This window comes from Sus scrofa, chromosome 15 (assembly GCF_000003025.6).
Source record: "Sus scrofa isolate TJ Tabasco breed Duroc chromosome 15, Sscrofa11.1, whole genome shotgun sequence".
NCBI lineage: Eukaryota > Metazoa > Chordata > Mammalia > Artiodactyla > Suidae > Sus > Sus scrofa.
This window is the reverse complement of record NC_010457.5, coordinates 6,992,376-7,020,332: the sequence shown is the minus strand read 5'-3', so window position 1 is coordinate 7,020,332 and position 27,957 is coordinate 6,992,376. Positions and strand designations below refer to the sequence as shown.

Below are 27,957 nucleotides of genomic sequence, written 5' to 3'. Positions count from 1 at the left end.
AGCAACGTTATTAGATTGACATTAAGCCTTTAATATAAATTCGTCTTCTCTGATTATCTTCTACATCTGGGACTCTGTTTTGAAAAAATTTAATGTCCAAACAAAACAATTCATTTGTTTTTATTTCACACTTTATTAATCAAACACATACATAGTTGCCAATCAGAGACTCTGATCAGCATGAGGTAATAAGTGTTTTTATATGAAATTGATAAGATTTTGCCCCAAAGCAAAGTAATTTGACACTCTAGCTTTAGCGGTCTTGTTATTGGTGAGTGTGCTATTCCCTTAGGCCTTCTGAAATAATGAAACTGGTTAATGGAGCCCCTCATTACCTTCCATGGGTCCCCATGGGCCCATGCTGCCATGATAGGTAAACCTGAGCCAAAATATCTCTTCAATGGGCAGCTGGAGAGGCAAAGCAGTAAAAGCCATAAAATATACCCTAGGACTACTCTATCCCTTGCTTTTTTTTTTTTTTTAATGTATTATCTGCATTAAAGGATTTTTGGAGGAAGGCTCACATGATAGACTTGCCACTGATTTTCCAATGCATATGTAATATAGAGAGTTCTAAAAAATATGGTGAAAGAATCTAAGTATGCATAAGGCATACATTACAACCCTTCTTCATGGTTTTGGACTGTTTCCTCACCAGGAGCCTTTTGTAGACATTTGCTTGTCTTTGTGAATGCTCTTGTCTTTGTGAGTGCTCTCAATTAAGTTTTAAAATAAATATATCTGTATACAAGGAGAAAAAAAAAAAAACTAAGTTATGTGGGGAACTTTAAGTGAAGAGTAACACCTATTAGTAATGGATTATTTTATGTTAGGATAGATATTAGATGTTCAGTTATTACAATCGCAACAACTGTTTGCTTATACGGAACATTTCATTTTGATTTCTGAGAAGTAATTCTATACTGGGTGTGGTTATAGAAGGTAAATTCTGGGCCAGTGGATATTCCATACTGCTTGCTGTAATCTTCAAGGGAAATGGGTCATAATTTGAGATTACTCAAGGGCATCTTGGTGTACATTTTAGAGGAAGCTGGTACATTAAAGGTTCCTCTACACTTCATTCCCAGTTTTTCTATCACACTGAATGGGATTAAGTCAGTTACATTTATAAACTCTAAACAGAGAAAAAGAAGGCTAAAGAATGAAGCCTGATAAAAACAGGGCACTTATTGGATTTAATGTCTTAGAGAAATTAGTTTTTAGTAAGAATTTTTTTTTTTCCTTCCAGAAGGATAGCTGTTAGGAGCCTGAAAAGATTTAAGAATATATTTAAGTATTATGATTTGTTTTGGAGGCATGAACTAAGACTGTATTATTATAGAAATGTAACTGTGCATTAGTTGTATCTATTGTTGAATTTCAGACAATAAGAATGTGGAATGCAATGGCAGAAACCTGCGTAGAATCCCTGTATTCCACAAAGAACATCCCAACATCCGTCTACCCTTAGGCCCATTACTCCAACTCTTTATTCTTAAATGCAAACCCCTTATGCCTCAAGTTCCTCAGCTGTTAAGTGAAGAGGGTTGGACTGAATGGGAAAATCAAATAAGTGTCAGGTGGGCTTGGAGTTCCCCCTCCCATGGTTATGACAGGCAGCAATAATTGATTACAGACTTTTCCCACTGAGCCAGTGTGAGGCCTCTGCATTCTCAGTGCAGTGATCCAAGCAGCCTTCCTGTGGTCTTCATCACTCAAAGTGAACTTGAAATGAGACTTGTTGGCTATGCCTGTTAGTCCCTAAAATGCAAAAATCCTAGATTAGTAATGTTTTTCACCTTGAGGTGGTGTCTATATTTAAATGAGCAGATGTGTTAAAGGAGAAATAGATATTTAGGTGAATATGGGCATAATGCTGGTGTGCTGACATTGCCGTCAATTACCGCATTTCTAAGTGAAGTGCTTTGTTTTAGGGAAATTTTGACATCCTTCCACACTGATTCATCTATTTACCATTAAGGTTTTAAAACTGCTAACCTGTTGTATTCATGTTGTTATTCATTTGGCTCCGTATTCAATACAACATTAAAATACTTTTGCTAGTTTATATCCAGTCTATGTTCTAAACTGATCTAAAAATTGTATTTCCAATGTTTTCCATAGGTGTTTATCCTTTGACCCCCCTTTTTTTTTTATTTGAAAATTTGTTCTAGTTTTGCTGAAAACTTTTAATTTGAAATCTTTCTGTGGTGTATATCTGTCTCTGTTGCTTCACTAGAAAGTTTTGGAAATTGAGGTTTATTCCCAACTCTGGCCTGCAATTGAGTTCCTTTGCGTTTACTACTCTTCTGTCAACTAGACAGAAGTCATCCAGAGCTTTCCAATGTTAATAGTGACCTTTGTAAATTCAGGAAATTATCCTTAGTTTATGATACATTGATAAATATGAAACCTATTGTATTGTCTTAAATAACATCAGTTTCTTAATAAAGTATTGTTTAGTACTACTCCTTGTAATAATTTTTTAATGTAATTTCAGATGGAGAAAACAAACTATTCCAGTTCAAAACTTTATGCTTATTATACATTTTAATGGCATTTTAAATTTTGTGGCATGTTCGTAGTTGCTATTACTGGCGATTCATTAGGAAAATGTGACATTTTGGATATGAGAACTTGTTAGCACTTAGGAGACAGATTTCAGTGCTTCCCTGATTTTGTCACTATGATTTGAGTAATGTGGCCAAGGGCTCTGTCTCTCTGCAGTCAAGCTTTTTTCTCTATAAAATGGGTCAATGATGCTAATTTTGTGTATGTGATAAAAAAATATTATCGTAGGTTCTTGCCTTAATCTCTTCAAGAGAAAAATATCTTAAGTAACATGCAAAGTGCTACTTACTGTGTCATCTAGGACTTTGTTTCCTATCCTAACAGAGAAATAATGAAATTGTCTTTGAGCTGGAGGAATGGCTGGATGGTGGCCAAGGATTTGGGTGGAATCCCCAGTGGTCTGACCTTTTTGTTAATCAGTTGGCCTTGTTACCTGGAGTAATATTAACTTGGATTTGTACATTCAGCACAATGAAACAAGCAAACAGGTTTTTTAAATGTTGAACATTTAGCAAATTAACAGTTATAAGACTTCATATCCAAAGGCAATAAGCATTGTTATATGATTCAAAATAAACAGAATTTACATTGACAATAAATAAAAATATACATTAAGGTGAGGAAAATGTGAGCAAATATATTAGCAGTAATTAACACATAATTCTTTAAATAATATTTTAATTGTTTTCAAAACTTTTTTTAATTGCACATTTACAGCAGGGCAATCAGGGCTTTAGTCAGCTAGGTTCTTAATGGCTGACTATCAAGAGTTGATAAATATCAGGTCAAACGCTTTCTAGTACAATTTCTTCTTTGAGAAATCTTCTCGTGACTATTCCCAGGAAGATTAACAGAAATGACAACAACGAAACCACTTTATAATAAACAAAATAGCCATATAAATTTATATGGAACCTTTATTTTCAAAGGATCCCAGAATGCTTATAAACTGTTATTCAAACCATATCCAGGAATCGCTAAAGCACGGCCCCATTTTGGACCTAGAAGGAGAGCTGAAATGTTAGTTGGAAAGGACGTTCAAGCTCTAGAAGAGGTGTGGCCTGCATGACCTAATAGGGGTTTTCTGGCTGTAATTTCTGCAGTACTGTGTGGGTGGAATTCCTCTGCTTTGGGGATGCATACGGCAGGCTGTCTTGCTGCGGAAGGTGGGAAGTGAAAGAGAATATAGCAGTGGAAAGAGGAGGCCTGGGAAATGGACTGTTTATGTTCCTGTCACCAAGTGGCTGTGACTATAGCACAGTCACCAGTTGTTAGGGCTCCTTGACTCTGGGGTAGAATAACTGTCCCAGATACCCCTTAAGCCAAGCTACTTTGGTTGCCAAATGAAAAAACTCTTCTATGGGAATTATAGCAGGAAGAAAAAAAGTGATAACAGATTCAGCTGGCTCACATATAAAATCATAGAATGTTAGAACAGGACAGACCCTAGAGATCTAGTCAAAAACCTTTATTTTATCTTCGAGAAAACTAGGACCCAAAGAGGGGAAGTGGTGATAGCACAACCTTAGATCACTATCAGCATCTTCCTGTTGGAAGAAATCTTAGTGATTAACTAGCTATACCTCCCACACTATTATGGAATGACTTTTAAAATCTTTCTAAAAGTTCTTTCGACAATTTTGTTGACTGACAAAGATATATGACCTCAAAGAGCAACTACTCCCATTGTTGGAAGGAACATTCTTCAAAATATTCATTCTTTCATTTCCTTAATACATATTTATTGAGTGCCAATCATATACCAGACATTAAGCTAGGCTTCAAAACACAAAGGAGGATAAGACTTAAAACAGTAGTCCTAATATTTACTGGGAGCATGCTACATATTAATTACCACAGCCTTTACATGTTTTCACTCATTTACTCCTCAAGACAAGCCTGTAAAGTGGAAATTGTCTTCCTCATTTACAGGTAAGGGAGAGAGTGCAAGTTAACTTGCCAAAGAGAAGCAGCTAGTAAGTGGCAGGGATGATGGTTTTAGAGCCCATGCCCTTAACCCTAGAACCAAGTCCCTCTTTAGGGACCTGGCTAAACTATAAATGAACAATGCAATACTTGATTCTTATTAGAGCTAAATAAGGAGAGTTCTGTAAGTGGCTCAGTGGGGGATCCCAATTAGCCAGAGTGGTCAGAGAGAACCCCTTTGAAGGGAAGGGATGTTCCTAGGGACCTAAGAGGAAAGCTCTTGTCAGGGGGAAACAAGCTCATAAGGCTTCCCCAGCAAGGATGAGGAAGAACCTGATGGGTTTTGGAGCCCAAACTTTCTAAAGTTCTCTAATTTAGTTGTACTCTTTCAACTACACAGGGTAAACTGAATCCCTCTATCATATACATTGGTTTGGGGGTAAATTAGATTATTTTTCTTGAAGAGTATTATATAAACCACTGATTGCATAGAAGGTAGCTGGTAGTGTCCACAATCATACTTGTAAAGAGTTCATACTCCAGATTCTTCATTACTAAGCCATCCTGCCTCCTAGGAGAGCTGTGAGAAATAACTTTTCTCTACCACACATAATGAAAATGGGTCAACTTATTAAACATATTAAAAATGAAAATATATTCTGCATTATACCTAGAAAATACTATATAGCTGAGAATGTAAGAAAAAATACATATTCTATCAGTGTTGGTGATGATCCCAGCCAAAAATGGTATGATCTTAAATAGTATTATTCATTTGATCTTCTCTAGATAGCCTTCAAGGACAGTGAATTAAGATGGAAGCCACATAAGAACACACGGCGTGTTCCTTCTTCACGCAGGGCGGCCCTCCCGTTGTATTTCTTTTCCCGAGGGATGGGACTGGTAGTCTGTTAGGTCAGGCTTCCTAGGTTGGCATGTAAAAAGTAAACCAAAGGACTTCATTATCTTAGGATAAGGACGAAGAAGAAGAAGAAGGAAAAAAAAAAACTACTTAAGGAAGAGTTAAAAGAGTTTCCCAATGGAGGAATATCTTTGAAATTAAATATTTCTCTATGCAAGTTGACATTTAAAATGTGTGACTTAAGAGAGATAAGAAGAAAATTGTGAGAAACATAACCTTAAATATTTTGGATAACATTTCTTGAATTATGCAGCATTTGGCACGACTTTGAGGAAACAAACACTCTGGGGTAATGATAGTATTTGTACGCACTTTATAGGAACATCTATACACACTCACACAGTTATATTTGTGGTATAATACATGACACATATAGAATATGTCTATGTAAAATTGTTTTATATGTAGCATTTCCATCCCTGGGACTAAACACTGGCTCTCCAAAATGTGTTTTTATGGATGCTTCCATGCTGAACTTACAGAACATAGTTATCGGATAGCATAAATGTTGTTTTAATTCTTCATGGGCAGTCAAATGTCTTTTGAGGAGTCATCCTAGACCCATCTATAGAAATGGCATGTTATAGACTGAACAGCACAAAGCAGCAAAAGAAATAAAGTAAAACCCTGTTAGCATTGGCTACCCTTTCAACATATTAAAGACTCTCAGAAGAGATAATCTACAGTAGGGAATAGCACTGTGCTGGCACGGGGTTTACAGGATGACCTAATGGGTCTTTTCCATCTCTAATTCCTGTGATATTGCAGATCTAAGAGATGGAGCCAGTAATTGCTTACAACATAACGGATTCCTCTCTCTCCTTTTTTTTTTTTTTTTTTCCCCTCTCTTCCCTGGAGTTCAGCAGAGACTCTCTTAAAATAAACAAAAACTGTGAGAAACTAAGAGAAGTCAGGGACTGGCCCACTTTTTAGAGGCAGAATGTGGAAAGTATGAAGCACTGATTTGACTACGAAGGCTTGAAAGCAGAGGGGCCCGAGCCGTTTATACTACAGGCAGTAGTTAAAAAAGGGAAAGAAAAAAAAAAAAGAAAGAAACTTGAAAAAAATGGGTGTAACCCTGGGCTTTGATACAACTGGCCTTTCAGCCCCCACTTGAGATTTGCACATCCCCAAGGGAAGCTGTGGTTTGGAATAAGATCGTGCATTTAATTTCGCTCAGAGAACTTATTGGACTTGGCACAAAAAGAAAGAATTTGCAGTATATTTTTTGTCATGATTAGTGGCCCCCTCACCACAATATTTGATTATTTTGGAAAGGGAAAAGTTAAATCCTTGTAAAGTTGTGATTTACAATTTTCGAGCATCCAGGTAGGGAGCATGACTTCTGCCAGCTTGATCATGGGATCCACATTTTATTCTGTCTCATTGATGTGAGAAAACAAAACAGTTCTGTGGGGGGAAATAGACTTGGGAATATATCCCTTGATTATCCTGGGAGATTTTTCTCTCCATGCCACATCTTCTCTCAGTTACATTGATTTTGGTATCCAGTGAAACTTGTAGCAAGAAACTGGCACGCGGATAGTTTACTTTTCATTTCTAATCTGTAGTATCTGGCATTTTTTTATCATTTGATTTCTTTGCTCTCACAGTTACGTAAATTTTGAGGCAGAGGAGTTAAAGAGAGATTCTTGATTTATGCCTGAAAATGACTTTCACTGGACATTTTTTCTCAAGCTTTATAATTAAGATTGGAGATCTTGTGGGTATTTTAATATAGACTAAAATCTATCCAAATAGCCAAAGGCAAAGGGAGTGACCGACTGGGTAGCTGAGGAATATTTTCCTGGTAGATGTACAACAACTTTCCCCACAACTGTGATGCTTTATCCTTTGACATTAAAAATGCTGTTTGCAGAAGTAACATTCCTTTGAACACTCAACTTTCTGAAATTGTGTCCCACCGCAAGGACTCACATAGGGTAAGTCTGAGCATCAATGCTGAGTAACAGCCAGGCTAATTGGATTCTGTTCTGGTGTCCAACACTGAAATAGAGTCAGTTGAGTCTTGAAATAAATCTTGAAGTGGAATTAATAATAATAAATTCCACCTCTTCTACTACTTTTAACTTTTTTGGATGTGTGCTTTTTGGAAAACTGTCTCTAATGTTTAGGCAGAGAGTTCTCACCATGCTTACTAAGTGAAAGCAATTTGCTGAATAATGTCAATGTAGCAATGTTAGTGGTATTGTTGGCAGAGAGAAGACACTTTTTTCTCTCATTCTGGACTTGGACAGGAGATAAAGACAAATACAAGAATTCCATTGGTATTTGGGGAAGTGCTCTATTTGTCCCAAGTTGAGTATGGTGGTTAAGGGAACCTATGACTAAGGGCAAAGAACCTAGGTTTCAGTCCCAGCTGGCTGTGGGACCTGGGGCAAATGGTTTATCTTCTCTAAGCCTCTGTTTTCTCATCTGTACTATGGAATAATTAAAACTTAATTTGGTTGTTGGGGGGTGGAAAGAGTTAGTATAAATATATCACTAATAGTATAATGATGACACATGCTACGAATTCAACAACTGTTATCTGTTGTAGCTATTTGATATTGACCTCATCAACACAATATTTCTTGGCTGTGTATAGTGGTAAATCTAGACTCAGCATCTCTATGAAAGTAAGATATGAGATCTGCTTTCTCTTTCCACTCTCACTGATTTAATGACAGTGAGTCAATAAGTTTTTTTTTTTTTTATTATTTGACCCCACCTTTGCAAAGCTATTGTGAAATTTGAATCAAGATACTTCATCCTGTATTAATGAGGCTTCTTTCAACTGAATGACCGAAAACCAACTTTCTTCTATAATTTCTCAGATTTCTAGGAATTCTGGTCTTTTTTGTCCTCTTCTCTCCTACCCTCTCTGCTTCATTCCCCCACCCTCACCACCATACATACTTTTTACTATCTCCCATCCCTCACCAAGATTTACTTTCCTCTACGGTGGATTCATTTTAGTAACGCTGTCTCCACATGATGGCAGATGCCCTCCAGCATAGGTGATGGTACAGCCAGTAACTCTAGAGTAGACATATCAAAATGATATGGCATAGAGACTGTTCCCATAGTGAAGGCTAGATTTTCACCCAAATATTGTGAATGGATGACCATTCACAAATTACTACTTGTGGCCCATTTTGCTGTACATATCCTCTTTATATACGAACAATTTTGTAATGCCCTTGCCTAAAATAATGCAACCCTTCTGAATCCTATAAACGCCTTTACTCCTTCCAAAAGACATAGAAACACAAATCTCATTTTCTTACTGCATCCCAGGTCCAAGTTCAGAATCTTGTAGGGATGAGTATTTGCTCTGAGTCTGATGCAAATGTAGCAATTTCATGGCTCACTCACTGAATCCTAAATGGTATTTTCAATTACCTCCTCTATGGACAAAGGAAGAGGAAAAGGCAGGTAAATTCATTAAGACTACCACTTAGAAAAGAGGAAGGGAGGAGTTCCCGTCGTGGCGCAGTGGTTAACGAATCCGACTAGGAACCATGAGGTTGCGGGTTCGGTCCCTGCCCTTGCTCAGTGGGTTAAGGATCCGGCGTTGCTGTGAGCTGTGGTGTAGGTTGCAGACGCGGCTCGGATCATGCTTTGCTGTGGCTCTGGCATAGGCCGGTGGCTACAGCTCCGATTCAACCCCTAGCCTGGGAACCTCCATATGCCGCGGGAGCGGCCCAAGAAATAGCAACAACAACAACAAAGACAAAAGACAAAAAAAAAAAAAGAAAAGAGGAAGGGAACAACTTGCAGCAGTCAAGAGTTGTTGGCGTGTACCAAATTCTACTGGACTAGAAAAGCAAGATCTCTTCCCTTTGGTGGTGGAGAGGATTCCATGATCGCCAGTCTGGCTGCTCTGAAATCCACTCTGACAGGTGTCCCTTGTTCATTGTCTATTGTAGCCTCATCTGAGAAGGTGAAGTTTCTTCTGCTGTGTCCAAGTGACTGTGAGCAGCTTGTTGGCATCCTCACATGGTCTCAGTACCTTGGGAACTGACGTGGGGACTGACCATCCCCCTCAGACCTTTATTTGTCAAACTTTTGAGTTTCTTTGATAAACATCTTAAAAACCTCAGGAGTCTGTCTGTCTCTCATTATACTTTTTTAAGATTTTTGTGTATTATCAATTCTTAGATACACATTTTTTTTACCTTTTAATATTTCTGAAATTAAGAAGTGTGTTGTGATCCGTAGTTTAGATTGGATATAATAAGGGAATTTCTAACACCGGTGAATGCCTAGAGTCAAGGGCTGGACTCTAGATACTGTCCTTTGGGTTTCTTCTTTTAGTAAAAGTCTTGGTAATGTATTGCCCACACCTCCTGTACTGCCCATGCTTGCAACACAAAAAAAGATGAACATTTCTACAGAAATCACTGGTTAGAGTAGTGGGATATGGAGGGACACAATGAATAAACACTAACATAACCATGATCTTGATAATAAAAAATTTGATTATTTACTGTAATAAATACCTCTGATATATACATATGCTTTTTACCAAAGTGTTGTCACCTGGGATAGCTACTGCATTCTCTTCCAAAACATCTCTTGATATCACTTGCAGAGGCACAATCAAGGTCGGATTCGACTCACATGGTTATGATGGAATCTGGCATTAAAACATTTTACTATGTGCTAGTGATTTCACCAGAGCTGTCTCTATGCATTGTTTCTGCTAAAGCATTAAGTTGTCATTTGCATTTAAAAAAAAATGAGTATCAGCACAATCCGTATAGTCTTCTGCAGACTGTCTCTTCTCCCACAACTATTGGTTTTAGCATAATTCCAAGGAGCAGAGCATAGTCTCATTTGTGATGTGAGTCGACTTAGTTTTCTCTCCATCCAGCCTGCTCAGTTCTGTGTCCATTTATCATGCACACTTCCTTTTCAATCTGCACTGGAGTAACTCTGGCCTTCCTGTTCCTTAAAACACACCTCTATCAAAACCTCTCTCAAGAAATAGGTCTGGTATTAATTAGTTCTACTTTGATATGACTTAAAATCACCCCTAGTGGTGCTTTCCTTTTACATGGAAACAGGAACAGTGAGGGTATTTCTCACCAAGCAGGCTGGAGAGTGGACTTCCCCTTTCTCTCTCAAGTATGCCTAATGAAAACATTGCCCCCACGGATGAAAAATAAAATTGAAGTTAGATGAAGGTCTAGAACCATGTTTGCCAAAATTAATCATAAAAATCATCTGGAGTATTAAAAGAAAAAGTTTCCTGGGCCCTGTTCCAGACTCATCAGGTCAGACTCTCTGGAATAAGGTCTTGAGAATTGTTTTTAATGAACTCCCCAGGCAGTTCTTGTGTGCAGACAAGCTGGTCTAAAATAAGCCAATAATGGGTGAGGGTATAAACATAAGAGAGCCCAGTAGTTATCACAGGACACTACATGACATGCAAACAGTTGAAATTCGGATGAATCTTCAAGTGCATTTATAGTTGGTATAATCACTAAAGTATTTTTGTTCCTCTTAGAGTTCATTTTTCCTATATTGCAAACTTAATATATTCAAAAGGTAGAAGGTTATATACAGTTTGAAAACAGAGAGAGCAAATAAGACAAACACTGTAGAATGATTTCCAAGATCAAGATAATTAACACATTCACCCCCTTACTCAGTTACTCCTTTTATGTATGCGTAATGAAATGCTTAAATCTACTCACACCAAGATTTAAGTATACAATACTGTATCATTAACTGTATAGTTATCATGCTGTTTATTGGATCCTCAGAACTTATTCTTCTTATAACTGAAAGTTTATACACTTTGACCTACATCTGCCTCTTTTCCCTGCTCCCTCCAACCCCTGGCAACCACAATCCTGAGAGCATTATTCTAAGTAAAATAAGCCAGACAGAGAAAAACAAATACAGCATGGTATCACTTTTATGTGCAACCTTAAAAAAAAAAAAAAGCCAATTTCATAGAAACAGAATAGAATGGTGGGTACTTTAATCTTTCTAATATGAGATGATTTTGCAAGTATTTTTAACTTTGTATTTTCTGTACAATTAAAAGTATTCTAATATTCTAACTTCTGAATTAAATCACTATCTACATAGGTATTACTGAAACAGTTAAATTGTATTCCTTTACATAATGTAAATAATGATATATTGCAAATATCTCAACAGAGGGATAAAACTATGATAATCAGAGATTTTAACAAGAGATCTGTTTTAAAGTATGAATATATTTAACTAGATCTTGCTATAAGGTGTATTCAAACCACTAGTGATTGACTGAACATTTCTAATGCTAATTGTTTAATTCATATCTTTTAGAGAGACTGTAATCTGGCTTAGGTCCATACATTTTATATTCCATTTAGTCTCTGCTTTATAAATCTGTGGCCAGTTACTAGTGGCATTTCTGTTGGCCTAAAAAAAAAAAAAAAAAAAAAAAAAAAGACAAAACTGCTCCAGATCTGAGATCATCGGTCCCATGTCTTTCCAGATCTCCTCATGTAAGAATTTGTGAACCCAGCAAAGAGAAAGAGTTAAGCCTATTCTCCTAGTTGGCAGAAACTTTGTAGTTTAAAATTACATACTGACTCTGGTGTAGAGACACAAGAAATTATAGAGCAGACACTGTCCAGGACAACATATAATTTAAAATGTACTAAAGAATGTATACCGCATAGCAAAGTAAGTGAAGTGCTTCTTCAAATATAAGTGTTTTGCATAGAAAGGCAGTAATTATCCACTCCTAGGGAAATGTTTGCATTCACTCTAAATCAATATTTACTATTCATTTCTTGTGTTCAACAAAACAGGGATTTAACTTTTTTTTTAAATTTTAATGAAGCACTAAGACTACAATAATTCTACAATGTAATTGTCTTGATATGAAATATTGCTAAATGGTGTTGCTATTTCGAGAAAGAGCAGTGTGAAATGGAAGGGTATCCCTATTTGGGAAATGTTACTTTGGGAACATTCAATTCATACTCAGCCAAGCAGGGCGACTCACCAGTTTTCAAAAAAAACTTATGCTGTCTCCTTGGTAAGGCCCTTAACTAGGATTATTCAGATGAGTCTTTGCCTTTATATTTTTTACTCCTTATCCTAAGACATACATCCTGATAATGATTCTGTTTCAATTCAACTCTTTCCTTTTTGTGTGTGGGGTGTACGTGTGTGTGTGTGTTCTGGGGGGGGGTGTGCATGTAGGTTAAAAAAAATCTTCTATACAATTATTTTATTTTTCTGCAGGAGGAAACGATTCCTTTCCCTCTTTTCCCCTCCCAATTTCTCCTGATTATTTAGTTCAAAAGAACCTCAAGGAAAATGCTAGAGGGAAAAATAAGAAAATAGGGCACATGAATACTGTATTCTGAGAAAAGGCTGAAAATCTCCAGCATATTTTTATTTGTAGAGCTTGAGATCTGATCATTCTATGACTTTTCTTTGGAAAATGACTACAATTTTTATTGCAGAGTCTAAAAAAGAACTGGACAATGTAACGATATGTTACATTACAACATGAATACCCTTTTTCTCAGCAACAGAAACAATAATGGCTTTGCCCCTGACTTTCAGGTCAAAGCAGAGTCCTTTAGTACCCACCATTCATTTTCCAAATGTTATATAAATGCCCACATTTTCTTATATTTCTGTCTTTCTCTTCTACGTATAGTTAAAGACCCAAGGCTTTTTGTTGCTCTTCCTTTGCTTTTTTGTTGTTTTTGTTGTTATTATTTGGGGGCCAAGAGGACATCTGTTTTAAAATCCTACTATTCCCAAGAGGTTTTTCAGATTTTATGTTGACGAGTTTATTTGATGTTAAAATGTAATCAATATTACATTTTCAGATGCACATCTCCTATCATGTCCCTATATTATTTAAAATGAGATTTAGAACAGGAGGGGGATTCAGAGTAAATTTATAAACCTTTGCAATCTAATCACATAATTCATGTGGGTTCATGTGGCTTCTCTGCTTTTAAAATGTTCATGAAACAGCAGTGTGGAGTGGGTCTGTACTAAGCTCCCTCTCTGCGCCTCCCTACCATTCATAATTCATGCAAGCTCTTTGAGTTACTATTTGGTGTACACTCTGGGGACAAATAATATCATTTATGTATTGTGATCACTACTCTACTCTATCTTCCTTTTTATTGACAAGAAACAAGGGTGTTGCTTGTAGTTTTGAAACTAAATGGGGTGCAGAAATCATCCTTCTCTTTCTGTGAGAAGCACCTTCTTTCTTCAGGAAATGCTGTTGTAAACTGTACTGTTATAAATGGTGTGTTAGTTCTCAAGATATTCCTTTCTCAATGTCTGAAGTAACAAAGTGTTCTTTAGCATTCAGTGAGGAGAGCCAATGGAAAAGCAGGCAGTTAAGGACACGTTCCTAAAGTCTGGAAAATCAATGGGACACTAAAAAGGGAACTGAAGTGGACCAGAAGGAACCTCTTGAGGGTCATTTAAAAAAACCAGAAACTGATTATGAACAGAGCTTTTACCCAAGGAACCGGAGGGGGCCAGCAAACCCATTCTACTGCACTCCAGTTAAATGTCTAATAGTTGAGATGTTTTCTGCACAGCCCATAAAGGGTAATGAGGAAGGCTTTGATAGCTTTTAAGAAAGTCGCTCTGTGGCCTCTCACAAAAACATGATCTGAGTGTAAGTGGCAAATGCTTGAAGACCCCAAAATGAAAAGGGGCAATGCCAGTTAGGTAAGTCATTTACCTTGCTAATTGCAGAGGAAAGGGATCCTGATGTGAGTTTGTACCAGAGGGGAAAATAAAAGTAAGCGATGTCAGAGTGTAAAATCTAAGATCTCATTTACTGAAGCTGAAGGCTTCTGGAGACCTTGAAATTATCTATGGTTTTACCTCTATATGATAATTATTTAATGTAGGTCAAATTAAGGATTAGTCTGCATTCTAAATTTTATTGTATTATATTTTTGGGGGGATTATGATTATGTTCCTTAAATTAGTTGGGGTTAAAATATTATATTATGTCTCTCCTATTGTAATAATTTCTGAGATTATTCTTGTATATCACCACCCCTCAACTCCAGTAAAGATAGACTTCATGAATAATTTAAAAAAGAAAAAAGAAGAATATTCATCTTGAAGTATTTATATTAAGTTTGGTAATGAAGAAAACAAGTTTCATTAACTGTTCCTTTTATGGTGCCTTTGTTACTCTTAGCAAAAGTCTATTAAAAAGAGAAACCCTAAAATCCTCTCCCAAGGCACTGAGGACACTTGCAATGACCTTGTATTCACTCTTTCTGAATATGAGACAGTTAACATTGAATAAGAGTGTAGCTGAAATTTCTAGTCCATAGCAGTACTTTGCTACATAGTTGATAGGCGAGTCTACCAAGATGAAGTGTGGCTTTCTGCTAGACTTTAGGCAAGAATTGATCAATCAGTTGATTTGCTTATCAACATTGATTGCACACTTTCTTGCCATGACATCAAAACAAGTTTTGAGTGTTAGCTGAAATAGGATACCTACAAAGACAATGGAGATATATAAGTACTCAAAAAATAACTTATGCATACTTAAGCCAAAATTTAATACACTCTAGAGATATGTCCAATAAAATAGGCTTCCATATGGAAAAAATAACATAACAATGCCTTTGAATTAATGATCTGAGGGCAACGTAGTGTCCTACAAGGAATGTCCTCAACCCCTCGTTGAAAGCCTACTGCTTTCTTTTACATGGATGTACAGGTTATGATTCTCTCCTTATTCTAACACTGCAGTCATAGGAGACTGATCGATGGATAGCAGGATGGGGCAGCATGTCAAAACTGGTCATTGCCCACACCTGGGCTTGTTTCAGCCCCAGTGGTGTTCACCACGCTATCAGTGATGGTTAGATGCCTCCTCTTATGATTATTCCACTGTCTATGTCAGCAGTTCTCAAGCCTTCTGGTTTTAATAATGCTGTTATAGTAAACAATTACTGAGGACACTCAATAATAGAGTGCTATATCTATCAATATTAACCCGAATAGAAATGTAAGGTGACATTTAAAAGTAGGTATTTATTAATTTATTTAAAAAACCAATAAATCCACTTCATTAACAAACTGTTTTTCATGAAAAGTAACTACATTTTCCAAAACAGAAATGATTGAGTTAGAAGAGTGGCACCATTTTTTATTTTAATGTCTGGAATCTCATATCTGCTTTTTCATCCAATTTGTTGTCATATCAAATATTATGCAATCTTTAGAAAATTCCACTGTACACACATGAAAGCATGAGGATGAAAAGGCAAAAAATATGCAAATCATTTTGATTCTGTAGAACCCCTGAAAGGGTCTTTACGAACCCTCAAGGATCCTCATGTATCGCTGTGTCCATCTACAATGTGTTGAAGCTATATGTCTATCTCCCCACCCTACCTGAGTTCAGTGGAACACCTGGCACATACTAAGTACTCAACACAATTCCTCTTCTAATTATTCTTATCCAGCCAAAAATAAATCTTTCAAACTTATGGCTTAGGGTTCAGATAGCTTCAGATCCTAATGATCTTTTATGTATACCTGTAGGACCAAGGAGAACATTCTCTCACCCTAGACCTCTTCTCAGGTATGCTTGGAGGGCACATCTAGAACCTCTTGCTGTTTCATCATCTGATAACTGATGCAATAGTGCACAGCTTATAAACATAAGCATGTCATTTTCAGATACATAAAACTATTTATCAGTAGTCAGAGCAATGTACCAAAGTATTTAAAGCTTGGAAAAGGGTAAAAGTATTTTTACAGTTTGATATTGATAATGCAAGTGTTAAGATTCTCTTGTTTAGCTAATGCTTATTAATCACCTGCTATGTGCTATGGCTAACACAATATAGAAAGAGGTATGATTTCTACCTTCAAATGTCTTGAATTCTAGCGATATCTACCCACAAAACATGGCAATTAATGATACAGAATAGTGAATGTTAGGATGTGGAGAAAGCAAGATATTTTAAAAACTCACAAAAAGGGGCATAAGCCAGTCCCCTCCCCCCAGAAAAGGGAGCCTCCAGAGGGAAAGAGAAATTACCTAAACAATGAGTTGAAATAGCTAATGTGAGAGAGTTTCAGTAGCTAACTTGAGAAGTGTGTAGGGCAATGAGTGAGGGTTAGAAATGTAATAAGGAGAAGGAAGGGATTTGAAAGAGTTTGCATTTAATTTTGAGATTGTTATGGCATCTTCAAAGGGTTTTAACTAAAATATAATCACAAATAGGCTTGGATTTTTTCAAGTTCACTCTGGCTGCAATTTCGACACAAAAGTCAAGACTAATGTGGTGCCAATCCTAGAGAAATGGAATGGAGGCCTATATACATAAGGTAACAGTGAAAGTGATGACAGACAGTAGAGAAATTCTAGAGATACTAAGAAAGCTGAATGAACAGGCTTTAATAATTAGTGCAGAAGTGGGGATCAGGTGAAGAGGAAAAGTCAGTATAATGCTCAGGTTCTTGGCATAAGCAATTGAATACTTTCATTGAAATAGGGAACCCAGTAGGAAAAATATGAGTCCCGATGTCAGGGAAAGATGATGAATTCACTATTTTTGAGATATCCAGGTGGAGATGTTGAATATTACATGGCATCTGTGGATTTCACTAGTCTATGACATCCACTAGGTTAAAGTTTATGGCATTATGGGGTCCATAGATTATGGAATCCACTAAACTAACTAATCCATCACTAATCCATCATTAAATGGAAAACTATATTGCTTTGTTTCTCCATTGCCTATCATATATCTGCCTCATAGTAGAAGAAGACTAAATATTTATAGAATAAGTTTAAAAAACAGCATAAAGAAAGAAATACAAGTGACAGAGGAGTGATTTGGAATGACTGGCCAGACTGAGAAGTCCTTAGCATATGGGTGATAGTTTAACTCAAGAGAGCCATTAAAACAACCCATGTAGATAATGTGAGGTGAAATGAGAAGATATATTAAAAAATATCTAGAAGAATTGCAGCATAAAAGGAATAGACAGTTGAAAATGAATCGGTAAAAGTATAAAGAAGAAGAGCCAAAGAATTGGAAATAACATCAATTGACGTTCTGTTTATAAACAAAAGAGACTCACTTTCTATTTTAAGCAAAATTTAAATTTACTAAAGAATATCTGGAGATGACAGAAATGAAGAAAACATGAAGAACTAGATTTGGAAAATGGGCACAGAGTAAGCTGTAGCAAGTATTATATAGCAAGAGTTGTGGGGTCTTCTTTCACTGTCAGTACATGAATATGATGTCTAACCACTTGATCAAGCATCAAAATCCCAGGAAAAAAATATCTAGTTGGTGGGGTCCTGCCAACAGTAATGCTTCCTGTGCTGACCAAAAGAAAAGAAGGTTCTGTCCCTTCCCTAATGGGAAGCAACCATTTTCTCCTCACCAAGACTCCACACCAATGGGGCATTCTCTAAAAGGGAAAGAGAGGCACCCATAGCAAGGGGAGGACAGTGGAAAACAAAAGAATGACAAAGATCATTATAAGACAAAGCTAGAGAACTATAGCCATATTCTCAATAAAGATAAATTTGGATGAAAGAGAAAAGCAAAGGCTTCTTCAATGACAGCAGCAACAAGGAGAGCCTTGGAAACTTTGGCAAGAGCAGTTTGATCTGAGTAGTACTGCTGAAAATCAGACTGGAACAGATTGGGAAGTGAGAGTTGGACGACAAAGTGAAAATATATTGTGTAGATGACCATTACAAGAAGCTTAGCTTTAACTGATGCAAGAGGAAATTTGCTTTTATGATTTGGAAGCATTCAGTATGACGGAGAAAATAGCTTTATCCTCAAGCAGGGATTTACTAAGTCTGATGGTCAGGGACAGAGCACTTAAGATCACATGAGCTTAGGAGTTCCCATCGTGACTCAGTGGTTAATGAATCCGACCTGGATCCATGAAGATGTGGGTTCGATTCCTGGCCTTGCTCAGGGGGTTAAGGATCCGGTGTTGCCCTGAGCTGTGACGTAGGTTGCAGACGCGACTTGGATCCCAAGTTGCTGTGGTTGTGGCTCTGATCGACCCCTAGCTTGGGAACCTCCATATGCTACAGGTGAGGCTCTAAAATAGAAGATAAAAAAAAAAAATCACATGAACTTAGATGGGTAAATTTCCATATCTGGGCAATTACTATACGTTGGAATTTCTTGTTTTTGCAGGGCATCAATAAATTGCACACCTCTGTAAATGGCTTCGCTTTTGCCTCTTAAATTCTTGTTCACTCGAGTTATCACTTTAATGCTTCCATGTTTGTTGGCTATTATACTTAATATTGCTCTTTGTATTTCTCTTTAGAACTTTAAACACACTGAGGACAGGGATCTCTTCCATTTCTCACAGCATCTGCCATAATAGTGGCATGAAAGAGTGCCCATGCTCAGGTAGTATTGTTGTATTAGTTTACTGATTTTTGAGAACATTGATTTGAATGACATTTATCCACGAATCTTCACAAGAAATAATTTTTTACTTGTTTTCCTCCAAGTTTCATTTGATATCCTCCTTGGCTTCCTTTTACCATCAAAGCTATTATGAAAAATGCATGAAAAAAAAACACCCTTTTTTGTATTTTAAGATAGAATAAACTTTTAGATTGGAAACTTCCAAAACAAACTGAAGCCAATGAAAAGTGTATTTTACTGCTTTATATCTAAAAATGGCACTGCCCAATTTAAGCTATTTTTAAAACCTGTATATTCATGCAGCTTGCATACCAAAATGAAAATTGGTGAGCTATAAACCCTTGAAAAACAGGGTTTATAATGGAAACAGTAATTGACCCTTAAGTACAACATCAAAAATACAATACTATATAATACAAAGCCCAGGGCTTGGGATCCCATCTCAGCTCTAACCTCAGACTGGCACACTAACCCAACACCACAAAGCCAACCAATAGTTATATTCTGAGATGTTTTCTTATTACATGGCAGGAAAAGGGCTATGTGATCCAATAGCCACATGCAGCTAAACTTCACAGGACCAGTACTCTATCTTTAATGAGTTCACTGCTCCAGAACTTTAACACTATTAAATAATTAAACTTGCTTGAAAAAAACATTCAATTAAAAAAAAAGAAAACTACTGAAGTTGTGCTGTGTTGCACCATAGCCTTTGGGTGTGTAATGTGGCACCGCAGGATTCAGTGAGGGTAAAATGACCAATTGTCAGGAAATCTCATGGAATTACCAAAAATATTCTTGAAATATTTAGTTGTCTTCAACTTTGCTCTAGTTCATAGTTGGTCCAGTTTTCTATTTCCAAGCCACAGCTATCCATTTTTAATCATGAGAAAATGCAATTTAAACTAAAGAGGAAAATAAAAATCCTAAACTTAACTAATGAGATATGAAGGGTGAATCCAGATTCCAGGTTATGCCTGACTCTAGGCAAAAGGGGATATGTATACTAAGAATCTTAACCTATAAAGATCTTAACTTATCCTGTTTTCTTTCTTTCTTTCTTTCTTTCTTTCTTTCTTTCTTTCTTTCTTTCTTTCTTTCTTTCTTTCTTTCTTTCTTTCTTTCTGTCTGTCTTTCTCTCTCTCTTTCTCTCTCTCTCTCTCTCTCTTTCTCTCTCTCTCTCTCTCTCTCTCTCTCTCTCTCTCTCTCTCTTTATGGCAGTGGGGCAAGGGGTTAAGGGAGTTTGTTGCTAAAGAAGGAAAGTTCAGAGATTCCTTTCATTTTAAAGTTGAAAAATGAGAGCATTGCCAGCTCATTCCTTTAAGAAGCTTCCAAAGAATTTGTCAGCTAGGAATAGTCAAGATTTTGCCTTTTAAAATGTTATCTATTCACACACATTTTTAATGAGTTATGTTTATCACGGGACAATTAGCTGGAATCCCCTCTTTTCTTGTTAGGCCTTCTGCTTCTGTTGCTACCTTAAAAAAATTAGTAAATTCGGTAAAATGAAAATGAACGAAACATAGCTCTGTTCATACTATCTCTTCTACACCCTGTGACCAAAACACTAAGTGAGTTTTGGGGAGATGTCCCTGAGAGAATGTTAGAATTGGGATCCAAGGGGTATTTTTTCTGTGGGAATTTTTAGACTTTAGAAGGGACAGTGTCTATTCTAAAATGCATCAATTTTGCTAAATGCAATTAAAATGTTGGCTTTTTTAAAATAGTGATTTGAAAAACTGATGTATATCTTAAAATTTTGTTGCTTAAGAGCTTATATTATTATAACTGTTTTATTTAATATGTCACAAGAAAACACTTCTACTTTTTTTTCCACATCTTTCTTCAAATGCTAAGATCTATCTCAGATAACATCATGATATATGCTACCAATTCTATTTACTTGATGTCATATTAAAGCATACAGACCTCTCTCTCACACATATTTGAACACACGTACACTCTTTCCTCCATATTTTCTTTTTCTGTTCTTTCTTTCCATATAGTTCATATACTGAGTTTGCTTTACCCTACTTTATATACTCCATTACTTCAGTAATTTTATTCATGCTTTCTACATGGTACCTAAATAATTATAAGGAAAGTTAAAGTTTGGAAATATTAGCTGATGCTTTCCCTTTTCTTTGAACCCCTTAGCCCTTTCCAGAAAGGTCAGGGAAGATATAACATATCAAACTTCAAAGTAAAGAATGTATACATGTATGTGTGACCAGGTCACCTTGCTGTGCAGTAGAAAATTGACAGAACACTATAAGCCAGCTATAATGGAAAAAATAAAAATCATTATAAAATAAAAAAATGAAAAGTAAAAATGAGTAAAGTCTTAGCCATTGAGTTTCAAGAGCCTACTCTTTGGGGGAAGCCAAAGAACTCAGGGCATGGGCAAAATATTTGGCAAACTACCTAGTAAGTAATGAGCCAAGCTGTCCTCTTGTCCACTAGATAAAACTTCCTTGGTCTTGGCACATGAAGAGTATTGGAAAATAAATACTGAGAGTTTAAAATGGGTGAGTCCCTGAGAAAAGAAAAAAGCCCACGTCCCAGTGTCTAGGCGGGTGGGGAGAAGGGGAGGGAAAGTGGGGCAACAGTAACCTTGAGCAGGATTACGTCTGCATCCCAAGGGGCTTACACAGAGCCAAGGCTTCAGACAAGGGCTCAGAGGAGCAGGGTCAGGCCAGCAGGAGAACTTCTAAGTTGAGTCTGATGTCTTGGGCTTCACCACATGGGCAGCTTGAGGCTGCCCACCGAAGCCCACTCTGCCCTCGTGGATTTTTCTCTTTTTCTCTCAGACACCTGACCCAAAGCTTTGTTTTCTCATGGCCCATTGGGGCACAAGAATCTCTTAGAAGTGCTTTGCCATATTTTTGGCACAAGGGAACCATTCTGTCATGAGATGCAAAAAGCTCTGAACAGACTCAGGTCCATTTGCCTCAACTCACCTTGCAGCCTGCAATATATCAGCATTTCAGACCCCATGCAGAAAGGGTGTTGCTCTCTCCGCATTAGATTCCCAATCCAGTCTAGGATTTCTGTTGTTTTCTCATTTGGAGCCCGACTAGGTGGAGGAAGAAGCAGGGAGCTGGGAGTCTTTAACTTTCAAAATATACCCAATGATCCACCAAGAAATTGTCTCTCTTAGCTTAAAGTATGATCTCTTGGACCTGATTAATTAATACATTTTCTGTTACCTGAGCTGTATTTTCCCGCTTCTTCCTGAAGACCAAGCTAAGATTTATTTGGTGTCCTTATATTTTTAAGTTGTGGCATTTTTTTTCCACAGGGAAAATCATAGAAGGTATTAAATGATTAAACCAGGAAAGTCCCAGAATTTCATGAAACTGTATGGAAAATATATGGGTTAACATTTCAAAATATCATCCCACTACAACTATCAGTGCATATTTATTTAACATTTGTTTCCCCTGCTAAAATCTAAGCTCAGTGAAGGCAGAGACATCATTTTACTCATCACTCTATCCCTAGCAACTTGTACACATTGCCTGAAAGTATGGTTAAGTACTCAATAAATATTGTTGCATAGGTGAATAAGTAAAATGATAAATAAAAATGTCTAGCAGAATTCTTGTTATATTTTGTGACATGCCCCACCATTCCCTCAGGAAGATCCTTGCATGATTTATTTTATCCATCACTAGCTCTGAAAACTACCCGTTGCAATCAGTGTTTGGCAAGACTTTTCCTTCCTCCCTGATTTTGCAGACATTACATTTTTAATGCAAAATTAGGTGAGATCCAGAGATGCAGGTTTTTTTTTTTCTTTTTAACCACTATCTGTGTGAGATTTGAACATGTCTATCTAGGGAAAGTAGTTGTCTGGATTAATAGAGCATTTCTTGCAAATTGATTGGCCTAGAGTACTTAATTTTTTTGTTTTTGTTCTTTGAGTATAACTACATAAGGTACGCTGGGTTGAAATGAGAACAGAGGACTCATGGAAATTTATTTTGTTCTGAGTATTATAAAGTAAGGTGTTTTTTGAAAGAAATTTGTAGGTTGTAGGTTATTCTTGGCTCAAAGCAAAGATTTAAGGTGAATTCACCTCTGATTCTTCTGTGAGGTGCTCTCTAAACTCTCTGTTTCAATAACAATTACCTGCTAAAAATTCCTACTCCCCAGGCCCTTGTACCTGCCAGTAGTTCTCATTGACCTAAATGGAGGTTAAATGTGTGTTACTGAAGGGAGAATTTCAGGCTCCAGAGAGTATCTTTCTTGTCTGTGACAGGAGTGTCTGTACCATGTGTGTGCCTGCAGAAGTCACTAAACCACATATATTCATTCCTATAAGAAAAGTAAATCAATTCTGGGAACTGAAAACTAGAATATCTACTTCCAAATGTATAGAATATGTAGATTAACAGAGGAATCATCTCCACTTTAGTCATTGATTCCTTCCAGATAGACTGTGAACTTCCTAAAGTGCATGAGTGTGTGTGTGTGTGTGTGTGTGTGTGTGTGAGAGAGAGAGAGAGAGAGAGAGAGAGAGAGAGAGAGAGAGAGAGACAGAAAGATAGTAGCAAAAGAGAAGTGTGTTTCTGATAGGTCACCTGCCAAAAATCATGCTTTTTGCTCTTCTTTACTGTGGTATAATTTGGACATTCATCTCAAGGTAAGCATCAGTTTAGTCATCCAGATATAGCCTCATTAAATAATGCAAAATGCAACTTTGAATAAACATTACTTATTGAACACATATTAGATAAAACTGTAGCTCGTCAGCATGTATTAAGTACTTACCAAATACTCAGTCATATCTTCACTTTTGTTTTTATTAGTTCCTTGATTTAGTTGAAAGCTCATGTCCTAGAAAAATAAAATGGGTGGAATATTGAGCCATCAACTAATAAATTTAATTTGTAGAGGAAGCTGATCAACATGATTTGGTATTTCTGAAATAATTACTGAATGTCTTCACTTCAACTTGAGTAGAAAAAGAGAAATAACTTACCTAGGTGTTCCTACTGATGTTTATATGTTAAGGATAATTCCAGAGGCTTCTTCTCAGTGTTGGGAAAAGGCCATTTGTTTTAAATTCTTTTTGCGCTGATCACTCAAAAGGGAAAAGTGGACTAAATATTCATTCATATTTGGAATTCTTTAAATTGTAGAAGCAATCAGCAATAGCTTAGTAAAAGAAATGAAAACAGTTGCATGAATGCCACATCAGTCTTGGGCAATACCTCAAATTATGAAAAGTTTGAGTTTGTTGTGGCACTGACATTTCTAAAGCAGTCACCATGAACTATAACTTCAAGTGCAGGTTTCAGTAAAGACCACAAAGTGTATATTTATATTGTAGTTTTCTAACTATTGTTACAGGCATTTGTCTTGCATTCAAAATTTTGAAAAAGAAAAGCTAGGAAGAAAGCTATCTTTTGTGAGGTATGTATTTTAGGTGTATGTGAATTTTTTTTTTTTTTTGTAATAATACATGTTTTCCTCCTTATGGTAGTTCTTTGTTTTGATTTGATGCTTATAGGAGTGTTACCATGTCAGGAGCACAATTACTGCCCTTTCCTAAACTTCAAACTTCAAGTGTCACTTGTGGGCTGCCTCTGTGAAAAAAGGAAAGGTTCTCCGTGTTGGGAGATGGGCAGTGCTCATATTCTTTCCCCTCCTTGTGGGATATGCCTTTGTCTTTGGAGTGGAGCCTTGTCAAATGTTGTCATCAAGATGGTACAAATGGTTGATAATCTCTTCTGGGTTGTTTGTTACCTTCTTTTTCTTTTTAAAAATTTCTCTTCTTTCCTCTTCTCTTCTCTTCCCTCATACCTCCTGCTCCAGTTCCATAAATGCACAATAGCAAGAACTGCAGTCTCCAATAATCCTGGCTTCAGGCATCTAGTGACCATTGGACTGTACATCTAAATGGTACTTAAATAATGTCCTTAAAGCTGCTGAGCGTGTGACTACCTTTCTTGCTTTAAGAGGAGGTGGAGAAGGTTGAAACCAGAGGCTGTTAGAAAGATGTGACCTTATCCTAAAGAGATGAAGTTCAGGTATTAATATTGATAATTGTGACAGATTTCTAAGATCCATGAATTATGCCATGTATGGTGAAAGGAGAGAACATTTGTTTTGGCTGGAATATAACCAAATCTCATTAAATAAATTTTAGTATATTCTTAGCCTCAATATGTGGTACTAGAAATATCTGTATTTATGGTGGAATTTTTTTAAAAATATAACTTTTGAAAGTATTGACTAAGACAGGATTAGAAAAAATCAGCTTTTTGACTTGTGTCAGGAAATATTCTTTTATTATTTTGGCTGAATTGAATGCATTTGTCACTGTCTTCCACTCATATGCACTATCTTATATATACTTTGAATAATTTCTAGTTCATGTAGGTTCACATAAGCTTAAGGAAAGCAAACTGATGACAAATTCACATTTGAACTCAGTCGGAGACCATTCATTAATTCAACTAAGCATTTGAAACTCTGTTCTGGGCATGACACTGTTCTAGAATCTGAAGCTCTAAAGGTGAGAAAAAGTACCTATGGTGTGTGTATGTGTGTGTGTGTGTGTGTTTGTGTGTGTGCACCTAGCAGTGAGAGGAACCCTGCTGTGGAGCCTCTGTTTAGAGGGGGACAGCTTTCTCAAATGATTACAGAGATAACTATGAAAATAGGAAAACTATAACAGCGTAAGTGCTTTAAAGGAGAAGAAACTGCTGTGAGATGCCCATTTGGGAAGGTCAGGAATTACTTCCTGCCTGAAGTCAGGACTGAACTGAGATCTAAAAGAATAGCAGGAGTTCTTGCATGAAGGAACCTTTGTGCAGGAATGGGAGGAAAACTCCAGGGAGCAGAGACCTAGTAGTGGGGATGAGGACGGTGAGATGTGAAAAGCAGGTGGAAATTAGACTATGTATCTTGTCCTCACTCTAAAAGGCAATGGAGAGCTGCTGACATTTTAATCAGGAGAGTGCGAAAGGGGCATACGTGGGCACAATATGGTTGGCATTTGCATTTTGAAAGAAACATTCTGGCAGTAGTATAGAAAAACCACATTGACTGTGAATGTGGAGGTTTCTGCAAGAATCGAGGAAGGGGGGATAAGACTCTGGATTGGTGTGATGGTGGGAGAAAAGAAGAGAAAGTGTTATATGGATATGGGGAGAGAGCATTTTACAAAAGTGCCCCTGGGTTACTGGCTGCACCACTGGCATGGACTTGTATCTCTTTTATATTTTACCTAGGATACCTTCCAACTTTTATTATATACAAATAATGATCATAAATATTTAAATGTACTTGTAAGGTAGTTACTAAAAGAAACTATTTATTAACAATAAAGAGTGCTTTGGTGGCAAAAGCACAATTATGTACTTGCTAACAGGTATATTTTCATAAATTTTACTTTGGACTATAGTTTTGTTATGTCAGGTTTGTAAAGATTTGAATTCTTGTTGCTGATGTCTTTTATTTGAACTTGAAATTTTTTCTTCCAATTTCTGTGTAATGATAATGCTTTTTTTCTGATCCACAAATACATTAAAGTCAATAGTATATATACATAGATGTTTCTCTTTTTATTGGAAAAAAGAAAAATATTTTCTTCTGCCATTCCCTCAACCCATTAATCACAATACAATATATGCTATTAATTATGCTTAAATGTAGCTTGCTTATATAATTTGTGAACCTCCAATAACTCAAGACTTTCAAATTATTTGTCTTCCATGTAGACATTTTGATTACTAAAACATTCCTAAAGCTAGAAGAAGGAATAATAACATAGGATTAAAACCATGAATCACCTTTTGATTAAATACTCGGCAGTCTTTGTTGCTAAATCTTCACTCAGAGAATAACTCGAAGTCTCATTTGAACTTGTAGATTTTAATTCCATATTGATCACCATAACCTGGTTAAAGCAACACATTTTCACACAGATTATGGTTTGAATTTAAACTGGCTATTGATGCTTTGTTATAGCAACAGTGGCCTCTAATTGTGCAGCTCTAATGGATAAGACTGAGAGAACAAAGTGGGCAACATAAAGTAGACTGTGGCATTTGGTGACAATATCCTTTCAATGTTGGTATTTGATGTATCTCTTAAGTTCACAGGTTCACACAACTCCATCTCTATTGGACTAAACTAGGCTTGTGCTTGTAAAGTCTTGATAGTGGTAATAGCTGTAATAGATGCATATATAAATACATGTATAAATCTTTCCCATACATTAGCTCATTTGACTTGAAAACGTATTTTTGGTGCAGTGGAACAGGTAAAATTAATGCCATTTAGGATCAGAGAAATGGTGTTACTTGCGACCAAATGAAAAGAACTAATAAATGGGAACCAGGTGCTCTGGTTTCTGGTCCAGTGATCTTCCTGGTGTCCACCTATGTCCTGCACTCACTTGCACTATGACCTTGCCCCATCTTCTGCTCTCACATTCTTCTCTCCTCTACCTTTCTCAGCAAGAGGCAAGATACATACCATGAGCTACTTTTTTTTTTTTTTTGCTTTTTTACAGCTGCACTCACAGCAACACGGAGGGTCCCAGGCTAGGGGTCTAATTGGAGCTACAGCTGCAGGCCTGCACCACAGCCACAGCAATGCCAGAATCTGAGCCATGTCTGTGACCTACACCACAGTTCATGGCAACACTGGATCCTTAACCCACTGAGCGAGGTCAGGGATTGAACCCTCAACCTCATGGTTCTTAGTCAGATTAATTTCTGCGCACCACGATGGGAACTCCACCAGGAGCTACTTTTGACTAACTGTATCCTTGGCCTTATTACTCATCCTGAACCTTGTATAGATTCTTGCTATGATGGTTAATTTTATGTCCATGCTTGGTGAGGTTATAATGCCCAGTTACTTAGTCAAACCCATATCCGTTGCTGCTAGATTGTGGTTCACATTTACAATCAGTTGACTTTAAGTAAAGCAGACAACCCTCCATGTGAGTGGGCTCATTCAATCAGTTTAAGACTTTAAGAGCAAAAACAGAAGCAGAGGGAGTGGGAGAAGGAGGAGGAAGAGAAGGAAAAGAAGGAGAAGGGGGTGAAATACTTCTGCCTC

At 36.9% G+C, this 27,957-nt stretch overlaps 1 long non-coding RNA gene across 2 annotated transcripts in view; it reads right to left on the bottom strand.

Moving 5' to 3' along the window:
- Nucleotides 1-27,372, bottom strand: part of LOC106506174 — a 41,815-nt gene extending 14,443 nt beyond the window's left edge. The window contains exons 1-3 of one of the 2 annotated variants that reach the window (XR_001301314.2): nucleotides 23,861-27,372; nucleotides 23,650-23,715; nucleotides 110-1,761 (exon numbers count right to left, since the gene is read on the bottom strand). This is a non-coding gene — a long non-coding RNA (uncharacterized LOC106506174). Of the gene's footprint in view, nucleotides 1-109; nucleotides 1,762-23,649; nucleotides 23,716-23,860 lie in introns of those variants that run through there. The other variant, XR_001301313.2, reaches the window with a different exon arrangement.